Source organism: Onychostoma macrolepis, chromosome 04, assembly GCF_012432095.1.
Source record: "Onychostoma macrolepis isolate SWU-2019 chromosome 04, ASM1243209v1, whole genome shotgun sequence".
Classification (NCBI taxonomy): Eukaryota; Metazoa; Chordata; class Actinopteri; order Cypriniformes; family Cyprinidae; genus Onychostoma; species Onychostoma macrolepis.
Genome location: NC_081158.1, coordinates 31,146,292 through 31,166,499, shown reverse-complemented (window position 1 = coordinate 31,166,499; position 20,208 = coordinate 31,146,292). Strand labels below are relative to the sequence as shown.

Genomic DNA, 20,208 nt, shown 5'->3' with positions numbered 1-20,208 from the left:
ATAAGCAACTAGCTCCAGTTTAGGTCCAGCACATGACCAGTTTAAACCAGCTCATGATTAGCACATGACCAGCTCATAAGGACCAGCTCAAACCAGCAGCCATGCTTCAAAACATACCTAACCAGCATATGCTGGGTTTTTTCAACAGGGTAGGCCTACCAGTCTGTGTAAAACATAGCTACAGTATCAATTTATCGCTATTATCGCAACACAAATCAATGTATTCACAGTTTTTTACTTGCATTATTTAAGTTTGAAACTATAGGAGCCATCTCATTCAGCGGTATCCTTCAATATGTGTATTTCAGTCAGTGTTTTTAATGTTTATAATGCGTGACATTTTGACAGTTGCTCTGTCAGAAACCTCCCCTCCCCTTGTGAATAACCTTGCCAGATTACCATACAATTATCATATAATTACCATCTCATTATCATACTGGAGCCAATTGAAATTGGGTTTAAATTCTTTAGGTTTGTCATTTCATTCTACACTATTGAATTTTCTAGTTTGCGTAACTGGGCTGTTTTATATATTTATATTTTAAAAAAGCATGGATTTATAATGGATGTCTGGCCTGTTTAATGCCGCTGGTTACTGAATGAAGTAGTTTAATAATATCAGGGTCCGTGTGTCGTGTAAGGGCCATCCAAGTGTATTAAACACCTGCAGGTGGTCTGATATCTCTCCAGTATTATAATTACTTCTCGGTGTCCACAGAAATCACCTGAAATCCCACTGTGACTGACCTAATCTGCAACTCTTTCCACAGAGGCCTGGATAAAGCGCATCCGCCTGTCTGTATTCAGCAAACACAAGTGTCAACCGTCCCGTATCTTCCTCTCAAAGTGACCTGGGCTTCATCTCATATACATTAGATCATCCAAAGGGGTTCATTTTTCTCCGTGCCTCTCCGTTCTCCATTACAATATTAAAGAGAGTCTTACTTAAGCTTCTACTCAAGGGTGGCCGTGAACTGAAATTTTCCCCAAAGTGCTCCAATCCATCACGAGGACAACACTGGGCCAAGCGTCCATGCATCATTTTAGAGAGGACGAGGGAGGGCTGTGGGTGTAACGGAGAGAGAGGCAGCACCGCTGGGTTTTTCTTGCCAGTAGGGGGGTAGCAGAGCTGTGAGCTTTAGAATATCATAATCTAAAGGCTGGTTTTAATTTGTCATAATAAATGAGAAACCCCTCTCCCCTGCAGAGACCAGAGGCTTTCTTTTGGGTTGTTACAGGCCTTGTGCTGAGTGTGTTTGGCCATAAATGCATAACAATAGTATCCTTAAATAAGTTACAATTATGTGTTGACTAAATACTAAAGCAAATGTAAACATTATTAATTATATAGTTATATATTATTATAATTATAAAATTATTTATAATTATAACTGTAGTGTATTATTTCAAATATATATATATATTTATATATTAGTGCTGTCAAACTATTAATAGTTGAACGTAAGAGTGTTTTGTATGCAATTTCATAATTACATATGAAGTATGGTTAAAGTGTTCTGCCGAATGTACTAACAGGCCTTTATAATAAACTATTTAAACTTGTAGGCTATGTCATATATATAGATTTTAATTTATTTTAAATTAATATAATGTTTTTAATTATATGTATATGTGTGTGTGTGTGTATGTGTATATAAATATATATATATAAAAGTGCTGTCAAACGATTAATCGCATCCAAAATAAAAGTTTTTGTTAGCATAATGTGTGTGTACTGTGTATATTATATTATATATATATATATATATATATATATATATATATATATATATATATATATATATATATATATATATATATATATATATATATATATATATATATATATATATATATATATATATATATATATATATATATATATATATATATATATATAGACACACACACACACATATATTTAAGAAAAATATGTTACGTTTATATTAAATATAATTATAAGTGACCCTGGACCACATATCTTTTTAGGATATTACAATATTTGGCCGAGATACAACTATTTGTAAATCTGGAATCTGAGGGTGCAAAAAATCAAAATACGGAGAATATCGCCTTTAAAGTTGTCCAAATTAAGTTCTGATACATTTACAGTAAGACATTTACAAAATATCTTCATGGAACATGGTCTTTACTTAATGTTCTAATGATTTTTGGCATAAAAGAAAAATCTATAATTTTGACCCATACAATGTATTTTTGGCTATTGCTATAAATACACCCCAGCGACTTAAGACCGGTTTTGTGGTCCAGGGTCACATATGATATAATTTATATGAATATAAATATATACACATAAATATTTTAAAAATATATCCTGTATGTGTGTCTCTTTATATATATATATACACAGTACACACACACACATATTACGTAAACAAAACCTTTTTTTTTTGGATGAGATTAATCACGATTAATCGTTTGACAGCACATATAATATATATATATATATATATATATATATAACATTTCCAAGAACATTACATACACATCACACTTCATATTCTTTTAAAGTATATTATTTTCTTTTTAAAAGTAGGCTCTAAGTGTAGCTACTTCTTTTTCACAAGGAGCCACCTAGCAAGCTACCAAAATTACTTGGCATCTGCTAACAATCACCCTGAACCCTTTAGCATCATGGCAGCCGCTTTTGTACAGGCTAGCACCACTCACATTTTCTTCTTGCCGTTTAGGGAAAAAAAGAGCCATCAGACGTCACCACTGTGAATTAAGACTTTAACGGCAATATGATTGACAGGTGTCATAATAACAGTCAACGGGCCTTGGCAATTTCTCGCTCTCTGTTTGCAAAATATTAGCATTAGCGTAAGGGAGAGAAAGACGTGCGAGATCAGGTCGCCGCGGTACAGATGTTTTAATTGCGTTTGTGTCAGTGTGAAACACGATTAGCGTTTCTGCTCATTAACGAGCTGATGGGCCCCTCGTTCCGACACCTCGCTAATGCGCTAACACACTAACACCTCACACATCACATTCGGATGCAAAGACTGAAACAGAATCTAATCAACAAGGACAGCAACACATACACTTAACCGCTCCGCAGCAATTAGATGATCATTTGCTCAAGTCTTTGTGTCTGTGTGTATGTGCGAGTGTAATTACATAATGGATGGTTGAATAAAGCTGAATTTGGTATAGTGAAGTTCTTTGGCCCTGCTGAGGTGAGACCGACAAAGACGCCTCGCGTGTTTGGGTTACAGCCATGCTGTATATGAATTTGAATGTGATGCTACTGCTGTACTGAACGTGACCCCGTGAACGTTCAGCCTGTTTATTTCCAGCTGTTCAGATGTAGATGATGGCAGCTGTTATGGTTCCAACTGATCGGTTATTCAGCAAGACACAAAGCAAAGGTGTCGACGCGGAATGTTCTGGCAAGGTTCTGTTACAGTTACAAATGAACATTCTAATAAAATTAACAGAATGTTAATTCAAAATTACATGGTCTTCAGTAGCATTCTTAAAATGTTACATTTATAGAAAGAACTTTTGCAAAATGCTAAAAAGAAACATTTCCTTAACGTTTTCTCTAACCGTTTTTAAAACATAAAAAATAGAATGTTGTTTTGGAATAATTTTTTTTGTAATTTAATGGGAAGATTAGAAAAACATTCCTAGAACACATTTTTGTTAGCTGGGGTGCAAAGCGGGCGCATTAACAAGGACACTAAAGGCTGCTCCGCTCATACCAGCTGGCCTCTAACATTAACCGTCTGATGTTTTTGTTTTTTTTCACTATTATCATTTTTTAAAATATTAGAATAATGTGAATTTGATTGCTTTTGAATACACTTTCTTCTGACATGCTGTTTCTTGGGAACAATATTCACGGTAGAAAATGTTTGATGCTTTTGGTGACATGTGGCTGACATTTAGTGCAGAGAGTATGGCAGTTAAGATTCAGGGAATTATGGTTTTCAAACAGTTTCCCAAACAGAGCCCCATCTGCCACTGGTTGCTATAATTTAGGCTAAAACAATGTTTTGATAAATCAGCTATCAAATTTACAGTACTTGAAATTATTTTAAAAATACTTTTTTTTTGTAAACATTTCATTTAAGACTATATTAAATATCAATAAATACATTAAAATAAGATATATATTTAAAAATTAAATCACCATATTACACTTTTAAAATATTTCATTATATTTAATATGTTTAATATTGTGAATGGATTGTCACCGTGAATCAGAAATTTACAATTCTCATTATTTCTAATTTGAGAAGCTGTTTGACGTGGATATGAGTCACAGTAGCGTGCAATGATGCCGTATTTTTGTAGGCCATCCATCCCGGAAGATAGTATCACCCTGGTTTCCAATAGGATTTTCAACAAGTATATGATTCTTAAACGTTTTGTGCATCACAAATGAACACAAATTTTGAAGCCTAAATAAAAGGCTAAATGTAGGCTCTAAACAAACTACACCATGGTCACATGACTTCTGAAACTTCCAAAAGTTAGGCCTACTTCAGTCTTTATTAATTAAAAAAATTATACTGGTGTATTTTATGTCATAGAATAAAACATGAAAATATTTTGAGCTTGTTTCCCACAACTCTTATTTCAGGAATTTAAGCAACACCCCATTAAAAAATAATAATAATTTAGCTACGTTTAGCTAACAAAAAAACAGTTGTGAACCTCTAAAAAAAGTCATTTTTAATGGGCATGTTGGGTAGAAATATCTTGTTATGGTGCGTACTGCAGTTTTTTAAAGTGTGTGCTATATGTCCTAAAATTAATACATGACCAATTGTACATGTAAATAGTTTTAAATGCACCATGCCCATCATATTATTATATCACACCCTGATATATTCTGCTAAAATTTATGAATGGCATTTTGCTGAATTTGGCTTTTGTTTGGCTCGCTATCGCATCGCTTGCACCAGATTATTCACTTTCTGTGTGTCAAGCACGGCAAGAAATAATACAAAGGAGCTCACAATAAGTAGATTTGCTCTGGTCTCCGGTCGCCATATGTGTGTGTGGAGGCTGCAGCGGTGTGATACGGGTTGAACACACACTCTGAAGTGGACAGATATGAAGAATGACATTTAAAACGCTGCACTGTTTGTCAGTTTCTCAGACCCTCACGCTGACTGAACGCCCCTCAGCGCGGCTGTCAATCACCCGCGTGTCAAACCTGTGAGGACGAGGCAGGTATGTTTATACAGGCAGACGAGACTAAACAAAAACCAAAAGACGCAAACAAGAAACGGAGAGGAGATGAAGGGGCGAGAGGCATAAAACGGGGAGAAAGTGTATCATAGAGACGCTGAGGAATCAAGAGAAACCTTAGCAGCCCTTTCCTCCTCCTCCTCTCTCTCTCGCGCTGTCTGTCTCTCACCTGCGTATCAGTCGTCTGCGCCGTGTTTGATTGACAGCTTGGCAGAGATCAGTGTCTAGCTGATGTGAGGGTGGCAGACCTGGAAACGCAGTGAGAGGGTTTATCAGCTGCACAGAGAGAGAGAGAGAGAGGTGGGGGAGGTAGAGGGGGGCACACAGAGAAAGGAGTGTGAAAGAGCTACAGGGAAGGAGAAAACGATGAAGGGAGGAGAGAGAGAGAGAGAGAGAGAGAGAGAAGAGGAGGGGGAGAGGGCTCTTTTACTGCCGGTCTAGAATGTGACCGGATTCTTAAACAGCTTTACAGAGAGTAAGAAACAGCAGCCAGCAATTCATCAAACACATACCTGCACACACATGGGTGAATGTAATGAAACCAAAATCATAAGGTATAAAAATAAGACATTTTATTGTTAATTAATTCACTTGTGTTAACTAACTAGGATAATTTGTTTTTATTTTAGTTTATTTACTGCATTATGACAGTATATTACTGACAATTAAGCATAGTATCCCTTTTTTCTTTGCTAGTCCCATTATTCTCAACCATGATTGTCATTAGATTATCATAACTTTAATACAGTAAAAAAAAAAAAAGTTTACATTTAAAATTATGAATATAAAGACAATACATCAAAAACGTGGTACAAAAAGTTGTGTTTTTGACAATATAATTATGAATATAAATGCAGTACAACAAATACTGCCATCGTGTGTATTTTTTGCATTACATTAATCTGGTGGAAAAACACAGAAACAGGCAGGAAAATGTGCTTAATTATGAAAATGTTAAGAAGTTTTTACAAAAAATCATAAGAATAGGCTTCATTATTTATGATGAAAATGATAAAATGATAAAATGATATATAGAAAGAGTATATATAATTTCAATATATACTGCCATATATATATATATATATATATATATATAGTGCTGGGTAAATACTGGACAGAACACATGCTGGGTTGTTTTCAACCAACAGTTGGATTAAATGTTTAACCCAACCTTCTGGGCAATAACCCAACCGCTGGGTTCGTCCATATTTTACCCAGCGCTGGGTTGTATTTAACCCAGCCTTTTTTAGAGTGTAAATATACAGTATATGCATACATACTGTACATACATGAGAATAAAAAACATGAGAATAGGCTTTATTTTCTTTAACAAAATAAAATTACTTATAATCTCTTAATTTTGGATTCCAACATTTAATGTGCATATACATCTAATCACTATACACTCTCAGAAATAAAGGTACAAAAGCTGTCACTGGGGCGGTACCTTTTCAAAAGGTACACTTTTGTACCTATTAGGTTCAAATATGTACACTTTAAGTACTAATATGTATCTTTAAGGTACCAAAATGGACCCTTTAGGTACAAACATGTACCTTTTGAAAAGGTACCGCCCCAGTGACAGCTTTTGTACCTTTATTTCTGAGAGTGTATAGACGGACATACTTGAATTTGTGTTTCATAGTGTGTTTTATAGTGTGTTTAGTGTGTTTGTAACATAGCACACGGGCACAAACATGCACACACACCTGAATACATCCCTATGAGAACAAACACACACACCTGTTTCTCACTAATTTTAAGCTCGTCTTAGTGGAGGGTCCTTCCCTGACAATCACAGTGAGTCTGTTTTATGGACAATAAAAGCTTTAAACAGCAACACTATGTCTTTGCTTTAAATGGCGATGTCTTTCCTTTAAACGGTTGCTTTATAGCGTGAGTCGTAAAGGCTGTATAATTCAGCAGCATTTTACTGATGCTGCTCCTGGCACTCTGCCTGCCAGTCAACAAATGACGCTTGTGCCGCGGAGGGCGGAAGAGAGAGAGAGAGAGAGAGAGAGAGAGACCCAGATGCCCTGCTGCACTGAATCACTAGCTGTGCTTAAACTCTGTGCAGTGAGACAAATTCCATTACAGAGACACACAAACCTCGAGTCGGGCCTGACACACTGCCAGAATTTTGATAAGATTAGATCTCAAGATGAAATTAGTGAAGAATCATTTCTGCGCTCTGAAAACACGTGATGTCATGAATATTTTGTGGAATTCTAATCATTTGATCATGAATATTCAATATTATATCAGTACATAAATAGATTATGATTGTTTTTTTAAGTATACTGCATCTAGAACTAGCTTTAGATGCAGTCGATTTTACAGAATATGATTTCAACTTGTCTGTTAGTTCATAAATTGAACAAAAATCTGTTTCAAAAGTGTGATAATCACTTCCATCTTGTCCACGCAGATCTTTCAGCTCTTATAATCATGCAAGGAAAGTAAACATGTTAACATATGCAAAATTTACATAACTAGAAGTTTCTCTGCCTAGAAAGGTCTGACAACTTTACAGCTTGAATATCTTTTTACACATATACATATATATACATATATACATATATTTTTTTCTACTGTTTGAGCTACGAGAACCTCTCTAAACTAAAAAAAAATAAAAATAAATAATAATAATAATAATAATAATAATAATTCAGAAAATTATTGGAGTATGTTTTACAGGAAAATATTTCAGTCTTTGAAAATGTATTTAATGTTTAATCCAAATTGTTACTTGGCATTTCTTTGTAATTATTTTTGGTTTGTGAATTATTTACTAGCAATATTTGAGTAAAAATTAAAAAAGTTTCATGGTTTACTTTTTTTTTTTCCTTGGTGCAATTTGCCCAATTTTGCCTTGAAACACCCTCAAATAACTGTAAGTGCAAGTGTTAATTATAAACCGAGCTCGTTTTTAACGGGCTGGGTACCCTTTCAAAAATCATTTAGGTATGAATATGAATACTTCGGGTACAAATATGTACCTTTAAGTTACTAAAATGGGTAAATAAGGTACAAATGTGTACATTTTGAAAGGGTCCCACTCCAGTGACAGTTTTTGTACCTTTTTCTGTGAAAGTGAAAGATGTTTATGTCAAAAAAGCCTAAATAATACCTCACATTTACATTATTGTACACAATTAAAGAAAGCACATGCTTCAAGCCTCTTTTCCTTCTGTTTTCCCATCTCTCTCTCTCTCTCTCTCTGATTCTCCCTTCATCTATCCGCCATTCCTTCCATCAATCGCTCGTCTGTCACGCTGCAGGAGCACCCAATCTATCACGGGTTAGAGTTCGGGGGCACTGCGACTCTGAGCATTGGAGCGTTTCCTCCATCACACTCTCTCCCTCTCCTTTTTTCCTCCTCACTCCCTAACAGGCAGAAGGAGTGAGGGGAGCGGGAGGTTGATGGAAATTTTCAGTGAGTATTTAATGTTTAGCATTCCTGAAGAACGCCAGGGTTGTTTTGTGAGATTTACGATAAAAAAAGGTACTTGCTGTCTTCCCAGGGGCAGCGGCAGACATTAAAACTCAAGCCAAGTCATTACCCGGCATGCGTAGAGAGTAGGGCATGGGGGGATTTACTTTGGGCAAGTGGTCTTCAATAAGTCCCACTCTTGAGATCTGAGGTTTTATGTGGGGTAGCGGTGGTGGGGGGTCTATTTCTGGGGTATTTGTGATGTGTGTGTGTTTGTGTGTCACTGAAATGAATGAGATATTGAGTCGCTCACCTCTCCTCTGCCCTCTGATTCCAAATTGAATTTGAGGGATCTTGTGGGTGGGACAGCCTCCTACCTCTCAAAGCCACATCAATTACTATTGGCCAACGTGCAATTGATTTCAAATCACATCGCATTCAGACGGGTGACATATATTATTCAGAAACATATACAATCACATACACTCGTGTCTGTGACCTCACAGGAAATTCAAATACTGAGCATGTACAGTATTTTAGATTGCTCTGGTTTTGAGTGGCAATCAATCAAATTTTCCAGATACATCGACCGCAAACAGGTGAGAGCAGGCCAAAGGCCAGCAGAGGGTCGGGACCCAGGACGGTGACCTCTGATATAAAGCACAACCTCTGATTTACACCACGCCCTAGACAGGCGTATCGGTGACCTTAGCCATGACCGTAACCATGACAATCAGGGCACTGTTGCTGCGGGAGGATAATGAGAGACGCTGGATTGTGCATCAGTGCCCTATGTACACACACACACACCTGATGTGCAGAGTTATGGGTGAATAGTTCTGCCCAGATCGACCATCTCTCTCTCTCTCTCTCTCATTACAGAGTGGATCATCCTCTGCAGCTCTGGTACTAAAAATGTGAACCTCAATTGGCTTTATAGTTCAAAAAAATAGAAATCAGGAACAGAATTAGAATTAGAAAAAAAAATCTAATCAGAATCTGGATCAGAATCTGAATCTAAAGCAGAGTCAAACAAGACTCAAATTCTGAATCTGAATACAAATCATAATTCAAATTTAGGCTCTGGATTAAAATCAGTATCTGGATCAGAATCAAAATCAGAGTCAGATTCAAAATACTACTTAAAATCAGAATCTGAATATGAATCACAAAGTCAGTATCAAGATCAGAATCAGGAACAGAAGCAGAATTAAAAAATAAAAAATAAATCAAAATCAGAGTCAGAATTAAAACAACACTCAAAATCTGAATCTGAAGTATAATAAAAGTCAGTATCATGATTAGAACCAGAAACAGAATCAGAATAAGGAATAAGAGTCAGGATCAGAATCACAATCAAAATCAGAGTCAGAAATAAAATAAGACTAGAACCAGGAACAGAATACGACTCAACGGATCAGAATCTGAATCAAATTCAGAGTCAGTATTAAAATACGTCTAAAAATCAGAATCAGAATATGAGTTCTGATCCTAAGGGATCAGGATTAGAATCAGGTACAGAATGGGAGAAAGAATCAGAATCTGATCAGAATCTGGATCAAATCTGAGTCAGATTCAAAATAGTACTCAAAATCAGAATCTAAATACAAATCATAATCAAAATCAGAATTAGGATTAAAATCAGACAAAGAATCAGAAAAAGAGTCAGGATCTGTATAAGAATCCGAATCAAGAGTCAATAGGTCAGGTCTGAATCAGGATTAAGATCGGTAAGAATATGTATCAGACTCCAGGACCAAAAATACCAAAAACACGCTCAACAAAATATAATCAAAACAAAATGAAAATAACATTAATCAGGACGCACATAGAAAACTAAATGTAAAGAAGCTGGTGAAAAACCTCTGCATCGACCAGTCCATCCCTAAATTCATCTCTACTAAGATAATAAAACAAGAGAGCTAATCTGGGGCAAACTCAGCAGTTTCAAAAACACGATTTAAAACAGATCAAAGAGCTTTTCTTGTGTGTAAATGAACCTCAGTACAGAGTGTTCTCTTCTGAGTAATGGAAATACACAGACTCAGCAAAGGAGAAATGCACATTTTTTTCATTCACTTTCTTTACGCCCTCAAGATCCTGCCTTTAACTAAAGTCTTTTGCCTTCCATCCCCCCTCTCTCTCTCTCTCTCTCTCCCCTCGCTCTTTCTCCAGGGTAATAAGTCGGCTCTCTCATTCCGTCACACGCTGTGCTACATTGATCAGGCCTGCAGGTCAAGTTCAATAGGAGCAGTGAGTGCCTCTTTTTTCCCCTTCCTGAGACCAACACGCACACACGTTCTGAAACGCACAATTACACACAAAAACACACACACGCACTCACATTCCTCATTCACACATACAAAGTGTTGCGTGTCCCTCTAAGGAGGTCAGACTCCTGGAACGCCTGTTCCACCCTGTAAACAGCGGCTGGGCTCCCACTTCATTAACATTCAAGCACACAAACAAACAGTCAGAAACAAGAGCAGAACGTTCCAGAAAAACCGTGTGTGATGTTTGTGGGTTAACGGTGACAGGAGATTTCGCACACAAATACACGCATGCATCTTCAGTGAAGTCTCAAGCGTCACATTTCTGTTTGCGTTCGTTTGTATTTTAGAAGGACACCGACTTCCATGGTTCCTAATTTATCCCAAAGAGAGCAATAGTTCATTTAATAATGTTTACATTAAGGCACACTTGGTGCTGCACTGCTGCGGTGTTTTATGGGATGCGTTTTAGCAATAAAAGGAGTTAGCATTTATTGCTAACGCTGAGGGTCGTTATGAGACACGCTGACCTCCACAGACACGCAAATGAATTTATGAAGTATTCTCACAGCCATCGTAGACACACACATTAGCACACACACAATCTCATGAAACAGCCCTCGGTCCGTTTGCACTGGACCATGGCAAACAGAGCACATCTGTTAATATACACAAAGTAATTACACTTTCATTTAACACACACACACACACACACACACCACTTTTCATTAAACACACTCTGACTGTTTTGAGCTGAAGAACCATCTCATTAGCCACTGCTGGGAAGTGCTAGATGTCTGTGTGTGTGTGTACATGAATTGCTGTGTATAGTCGAATGGCACTAGCATGTGTCATGGCACTTTGTTCCCCTTCCATTACGGCTATTTTGTCAATTTATCTTTATTTCTTTCCATTTGATGAAGACAAACTGTGTCGTCGCAGAGGCATTTTTCACTTCTGCTGTCCTCCCCTTAAAAAAATTACCATAAACACTATAGCTTCTGCCAAAATACTGTAGTTGCTAAAGATATTGTTACTGAAAATCAGTCATCACTGTCATCAAAACAAGAAATTTATAGAAGAACAGTGTTTGAAGAAGTTTCCATATTAGTCTATTTTGGTTTTAAGAGTTCAGGAGCAGAATCTGAATCAAAATCATAGTCAAAATTAGAATCAGAATATAAGTTATAATCAAAGGATCAGGATTAGAATCAGGAACAGAATCTGGATCAAAATAGTCAAAATTAGAATCAGAATATGAAACCGAATCAAAGGATCAGAATCCGAATCAAAACAATAAACAAACAAGATATTTATGACAAAAAAAACTGAGTTCCCATAGTCTATTAGGGTTTTAAGATGTCAGGATCAGAATCTGAATCAAAATGAGAGACAAAAGTATAATCAGAGTATGAGTCATAATCAATGGATCAGGATTAGAATCAGGAACAGAATCTGAATCAAAACGAGTGTCAAAATTAGAATCAGAACCTGTGACAATCAAAGAATCAGCAACAGAATCAAAATAAGAGTCAGAATCTGAATCAAAATTAGAATCAGAATATGAATCAGAATCAAAGGATCAGAATCAGAATCAAAACAATAAACAAACAAGATATTTATGACAAAAAAAAAAATCGAGTTCCCATAGTCTATTATGGTTTTAAGAGGTCAGGATCAAAATCTGAATCAAAATCCAAGTCAAAATTTGAGTCAAAATTAGAATCAAAACAAGAAGTCAAGAAATACATTACCAAAAAAAGTATTTTGAAGAGTTCCCATATTAATCTATTGTGGTTCTACAGTAGTAAATGTAGCTGATCTACTGTAACTTGATATTTTAACAAAAACTATGGTTATCATGGTAAATGGCAAAGATTAAGTTTTTAATCAACTATACAGAAATTGCATTATTTTCAAGTTCCTCATTGTCTCTGCGCATATTATGAGCTGGAAGAGGCAGCAGGTTTCTTCAAACATGACTGTACACACAGAAGAGCAGCTGAATGCTCACTTTAAACATTGACTTTAAGACACACCAGCAGTGGTTCAATTCTACAAACATTAGCAGACACGTTTAATACGACTCAGAATCCTGAGACAGTGTCAAGTTATATTCAATCTATCAACTGCCACGATGTGTTTCGGCAGCTCAAAGTGTATGCCGCCGACACGAAATTACTAGTACCTTTTAGTATGGAATATTCTTTAAAAGGAATGTGTTTTTTTCTCATGAATGTGGATATGTTTACTTAAATCTAATAAAAACAGACTACAACTTCCTAAAATGAGGCCTTTTTAGCATGACACTGGACAGTAAGGGGAGTTTTGGGAGAGGATGGAGGTCTAAACGGTTGCCATGGTGCCACAGGGTCGTGGGGGTCACAGCTGCAAGAGGCAGCTTTAGGAGATCGCTAACAATTGGGGGTCCACTAATCACACACACACACACACACTTACAGAGGCAGCTTTAAATGGAGCACCAGCGCCAGAGCAGACCGCTTCACTCTTAGCAGGAATTCTGTGAGCAGCCACTCAGCCTTTCTCTGTTTCACCCCTTCATTCTGCAAATCTCTCACCTCTAGCCCCTCTGTTGGGCCAGCAAACCACTTCACAATCCCACCCTCCCACTCGCACACACACAAACACTGCAAGATGTCCTTGGTCCTTTATGGCGGAGGACAGATGGTGTCCTGCCTTAAACCACTCAATTCTTTTTTCCCTTCTTTCTCTATTTTTTATCTGTTCGGGAAGGGGGAGACAGGCTCTTGGGAAAGTGACCTAAACGTGGTGAACGCTTTAGTGAAGCTTGAGTGGAGAAAGAGAGAAAATGTGCATTAAAAAGTTGAATTTGATGTTTGTCTCAAACTTTTTTAACCATGCATTTAATGTACAATCATATACGTACAATCATACGTATTTTAACCCCCACTTACACACACACACACACACACACAACAAAAGCCCAAACCAAGGGGTATTATTCCTTTCTAATGTGTAGTTGGACCATTCAGTGCTCACTAACAGCTAAACACACACACAGCGGAGATGGAATGGAAGATGTCCATTCCATCTCCGCAGTGTGACCGGAGTTTCACTGTTAACCTGTGCTTGATGCACAGATTCAGCCCTTCTTCAGCTGTTAGTGTGGCCATCAGTGTTCAACTGGAGAGATTAACAGTCATTTTAACCCCTAGTTCAGACAGCTGTATTGATCTGGACTGATATACTTCTGTATAAATCCCCAGCGAGACAAACCGGGCTTGAAATCTGGGTTTAATCTGAGGTTAGCCCATCTCTATCGATCCACGAGGGCTTTCAAGATTCTCCTGTTCTAGAAGAGCGTTCTGAGGTGCATGAGGGGAGTAATAATGTTCTTGAATCATGGGAATGTTCTGATGCTGGAGTTCACATATAAAGAGAGTTCTAATGTGTTTATACATGAGGATAATTTCAATGTTCTAGAATCCTTGGAGGTTCTGCTGCTGTAGTTCACACATTAATATTCTACAGTTCTGAAGTTTAAGACTATGTTGTAGATATCTAATGGTCTTGAACAGAATTTTACTTACCTAGATCACTAGAATGTTGTAATGTTGCAGACACTAGAAGATTTGTAATGTTCTAGAATGCTATAGAATGTTATAGATATCTAATAGTCTAAAACACTGAAGATGTTTTAATGCAGATATTTATACAATTTGAACATACTTTTACTGTTATAGATCACTGGAATATTCTGATGATGAGTCAGGACACATTACGAGAGTTCCAGTGCTCTAGAATGCTATAGAATTGTATATGTACCTAATGGTCTAGAACATTAAAGATGTTTTGATACTAATATTCACACATTTTACTCAAATTTATGAACAGAATATCATTGTTCTAAATTGCTAGAATTTTCAGATGCTGAGGACATACTGAAGTTTTCTAATGTTCTAGAATGCTCTATAGAACATTATAGATATCTAATGGTCTAGAACAGTGGTTCTCAACCACATTCCTGGAGGACCCCCAACATTGCACATTTTGCATGTTTCCTATGTCTGATACACCCATTTCAAGTCTGTGAGTCTCTACTAATGAGCAGGTGACCTGAATCAGGTCTGTTTGATTAAGGAGACATGAAAAATGTGCAGTGATGGGGGTCCTCCGGGAATGTGGTTGAGAACCACTGGTCTAGAACATTGGAGGTGGTTTGATGGTGAAATTCATGGACTTTTACTGAATTTCACTTCAGCAGAAGTTTACTGTTCTAGATGACTGGAATGTTCTGATGCTGAGGACACATTAGGAGAGTTCTAATGTTCTAGAATGCTATAGAACATTATAGATATCTAATGGTCTAGAACACTAAGGTATTTTGATGCTGATATTCACATATTTTTACTTGAACACTATTTTTCTGTTCTAGATCCTTGGAGTGTTCTGTTGCCGAAGTTTTGATGCATATTCACACATTTTAACTGAATTTTACTAAAACTGAATTTTACTGTTCTTGATGGCTGGAATGTTCTGATGCTGTAGGCACAGAGGAATTCTAATATTATTGAATGCTATAGAACATTATAGATAATTAAATGGTCTAGAACAGGGATCCTCAAATCTGGCCCACAAGATCCACTTTCCTGCAGAGTTTAGCTATAACCCTAATCAAACACAACTGAACATGCTAACGTGCTAATCAGGATCATTCGAAAATCACAGACAGGTGAGTTTGATCAGGGTTGGAGCTAAACTCTGCAGTGGATTGGCCCTCCAGGTAAGATTTGAGGAACCCTGGTCTAGAACATTGGAGGTGTTTTGATGCTGGTATTCACACATTTTTACTTAAACAGAATTTTGTTGTTCTAGATCGCTGGAATTTTCTGATGCAAAGACACATTAGGAGAGTTCTAATGTTCTAGAATGCTGAAGTTTATGCCTACATTATAGATATCTAGAACACTGGTGGTGTTTGATGCTAATATAGAGAATTTTACTGTTCTTAATCACTGGAATGTTCTGAGAGTTCTAAGAACAGTTCTATGTTCTAGATCACTGGTCTCAAACTCAATTCCTGGAGAGCCACAGCTCTGCAGAGTTTAGCTCCAACCCTAATCAAACACACCTGATCTAGCTAATCAAGGTCTTCAGGATCACTAGAAATTTCCAAGCAGGTGTGATTTGGAGCTGGCTGGAGCTAAACTGTGCAGAGCTGTGGCCCTCCAGGAATTGAGTTTGAGACCACGGGTCTAGATCCTTGGAGATGTTTTGATGCTCAAATTCACACATTTTTACTGAATTTTACTTAAACAGAATTTTATTGCTCTAGATCACTGGAACATTCTGATGCAGAGGTTCTTGCTTAAATTGAGAGAGTTCTAATGTTCCAGAACTGTTGGAATGTTCTGATGCTGTTCATATATTAGAATTTATAGGATAATTTTAATATGTTCTAGAACATTTCTATGCTGAAACACATATATTGCAAATTACAAAAAATGATGTACAGTCAGCTGGTTCCATTAACATGAAATATTGAGTTTTAATTTAGTTTATAATTCTATACATTCTATAATTCTATCAATTTTACTCGTAAATTATTTTATTCTTTTGCACTACAATCCCTGAGACCAAAAATGGTGCTAGTTGCGATTGCATTACCCGTTTCAGTTGTCAATTTCTGATATACAGAGTTGCCATGGACCACGTTGAATATTATGAAAAATCAGACCACTGAATTGAGCTGCTGACCAATCAGAAGCAGCATATCCTCATGTTTAATGTGCTAGCTACAATCATGAGGTTGTTGTGACACTGAGGTCTAAGCATACATAACAAAGGTCATGTGCTTTCATTTGGAAGAAAATTTAAAGCCACAGCGACCCTGAAAACATGACATATTTATACTCTCACATCCTCAGAGAATAGATCAGGATGCAAAACCAGCAAAACACCCCTGTGGATTTTTAATGGTCTGTTGCAATGGCAGTAAAATCCAATCAGCCATTAAACTACCAAACTCTTGCATCTGAGTCCAGGAGAAAAAGAGACTTAAGTTTTATTTCCATCAAGTCATAAAAGTTCAGGGAACAGGGGAATCAATCAGCGCTATCAGGCTGCGAGTTAGCCGCCTTCCAAAGATCTTGGACAATCAACTAAATATCTTAATGACTTTGGATTTGCACATTACAGTTTTATCATAACTGCCTAAGCTTCTCAGACAAAGATTTACACCCATTATCTAAATAATACCCCTAATTAGTGTGTTCATTATATCCTCCCACACAAAGCCAGAGACACAGACACCTCTGGATTACCTACTTAATCTGATGATGCAATGTCATTTTCCCACTCACTCCAACCAGCGCCAAATGTTTGTCACAATCAGGCGGAAAATACATAATCCTCACAAATGCTCTAAATTAGAGGAACATCATAGCAGACATGGAGCTAAAATCTGAATGCTCAGACCATAGAAGTGATAGAAGCACGCAGGAGCTCAAATCATAACCCCATTAAAGTCCAAAACCCTTGTGAAAAATACATGTAATTCTGCATTTGTTGTAATAATGGATGTACCCGCCGGGCTTCCAAAGTATTCATATTTAAACAACTACCCAATAAAAATGAGAGAGCTATTGGGTGTAAGAGGGAAAAGAGCAAGATAAATATTATTATTACTATTATTAATATGATTATTAAATATTAATATATGCATTGAGCATACAGTAAACAGAACCCATCTTTATTTTAGCTATGATATTTAATATAAAAATATAGCTGATCGTGAGTTTTCAAAGAAGTGGTTTTAAAATGTATTCGATTTTAAATATTTGTTCAGTGAAATATTGCAAGCACAAGCATTTTATTTTTTGAAACAGTACTCTTCAGATTCACTTTCACACCATAATGTTTTTGAAACAGGTGGTTTCTGAAGGGTTTGATCTAATGACACATGTGATGAGCCCATGTTTCTGCTGCATGTATATGTGAGAGAGTGTGTTTGGGGTGCTATTGACCCCAGTTTTGCCGTGCGCAGTGGGGGCCTTAATACAGAGAGCTGAACTGCCCCTCTTTTATAAGGAGCATAATAGGCATTCGCTCACAGCTGACCAACACTATCAAAGGGAGAGGAGGCATGTGGGATTACAGATTTAACAAGCCCTTTGTGCAGACTAATTACATTTGAATGACGATCTGTAGGAGCTCATCCACCCCTTATATCTACCACAGGTGAACCCCAAACAAACCCCACACACACATTCAAACTGACAGAAAACACAACACAATGTAAAATGATATATATATGTACTGTGATGTAAATTGCAATTGATTTGTTTTCAGTGCATTTTATTGAAAATGCGAATACTGGAGCAATGACAAATGCTAAAAAAAAAATTGAAGTAGTAAACGAAGATTACTGAAGTATGTTTTACAAAAAAAGATACTATTTCAGTTTTTCTCCTTCAAAAATTTAACCCAGTGTGTTACTGGCCATTTCTTTGTGACTACTAACAATTTCTGAATACAAATCATTACTATGCCAAACTAAACTTTTTTTCAGTAGGAATAATTTTGTTAATGTATTACCAATGTATTTTTTAAATCACACTTTACTGAAATGTTTTATATACATTGTATAGTTTTTGTATATTTTGAAAATATGTTATTCTTTATTATTTATACTGTTCTTATTTTTTTCCACTTTATTCTACTTTTTACTGTTTTTTCTACAATATTCTACTGTTTATTCATTTTTCCTTTCATATATATATATATATATATCATAAGCTCAACAGATATTTAAAGCATATTAAAATATTTTCAAATATTTTCAAAATGTTTTCATGTACAGTGGGTATGGAAAGTATTCAGACCCCCTTAAATTTTTCACTCTTTGTTATATTGCAGCCATTTGCTAAAATCATTTAAGTTCATTTTTTTTCCTCATTAATGTACACACAGCACCCCATATTGACAGAAAAACACAGAATTGTTGACATTTTTGCAGATTTATTAAAAAAGAAAAACTGAAATATCACATGGTCCTAAGTATTCAGGCCCTTTGCTGTGACACTCATATATTTAACTCAGGTGCTGTCCATTTCTTCTGATCATCCTTGAGATGGTTCTACACCTTCATTTGAGTCCAGCTGTGTTTGATTATACTGATTGGACTTGATTAGGAAAGCCACACACGTCTATATAAGACTTTACAGCTCACAGTGCATGTCAGAGCAAATGAGAATCATGAGGTCAAAGGAACTGCCTGAAGAGCTCAGAGACAGAATTGTGGCAAGGCACAGATCTGGCCAAGGTTACAAAAACATTTCTGCTGCACTTAAGGTTCCTAAGGGTGTTTTCACATATAGTTCGTTTTAAGAGAACCAAACCCAGTTCACTTAAAGTGAACCAGAAAGGGAACCAGCCGAAAGTGACCTCAGTCCTTTTGGTGTTCACAATGTAGTGGACTCAAAAGAGAACCAAGTTCTTTTTTTGTTCACACCACAACTTTATAAGAACTCAGAGCCCAGCTTTCTTTGCAGCAGTGGATTTGGGGTATTCAAATGGCATCTTCACATGTTGTCATCACATGGATGTGGCACATTTTGAGGCAAATGACAAACAGAGAAGGAGTCAGACAAAGCAGAACCAGAACTAAAGGAATGCATCTGAAAAAAACAGGAAAGGAAGAGGATAGCAACTAAAAATAATTTTTTCTTCCAACACTATCAACAACTGCTGCTGCTTGCCACACTTTCACCTTCGACAACATTTGTGGGACAAGCACAAGCGCTTGCACCCAAAATTTCATCCAAATCTTCGTAGAAGGGACAGGAATCCTTTATTTCCGCGGACTCTCCACTTCGACGGATTTTGTCCCAGATGGCAAGCCTCCAGGTACACATGTCAAAACGAAATGCGAAGCGGGCCGGGATCTCATTGCTTTCGCATATCATGAAGATATTGAACCACAAACGGACCCACAAACGAACCGTACTCAGACCACCTCCGGAGGTGGTCTGAGTACGGTTCGCTTTTGGGTCCTTTTAGGGGGGTCTGAGATCACATGGTTTGTTCACATATACACGCTGAACCGCTCTGAGAGCTTTTGAAAGGGTTAAACGAACTAGGTGTGAAAACACCCTAAGAGCACAGTGGCCTCCATAATCCTTAAATGGAAGACGTTTGGGACGACCAGAACCCTTCCTAGAGCTGGCCGTCCGGCCAAACTGAGCTATCGGGGGAGAAAAGCCTTGGTGAGAGAGGTAAAGAAGAACCCAAAGATCA

General features: G+C 36.9%; 1 protein-coding gene across 4 annotated transcripts in view; it reads right to left on the bottom strand.

Annotated features, from left to right (window-relative positions):
- tmem63a (transmembrane protein 63A) overlaps positions 1–20,208 on the bottom strand; it is a 50,992-nt gene that overhangs the window by 23,424 nt on the left and 7,360 nt on the right. For 3 of the 4 annotated variants that reach the window (XM_058773233.1, XM_058773232.1, XM_058773234.1), the window contains exons 2-3: positions 5,396–5,474; positions 4,992–5,191 (exon numbers count right to left, since the gene is read on the bottom strand). The exons of the other annotated variant lie outside the window; for it this stretch is intronic. The gene's annotated coding sequence lies outside the window, so the exon portion shown is untranslated. The remainder of the gene's footprint in view (positions 1–4,991; positions 5,192–5,395; positions 5,475–20,208) is intronic. 4 annotated transcript variants of the gene reach the window in all.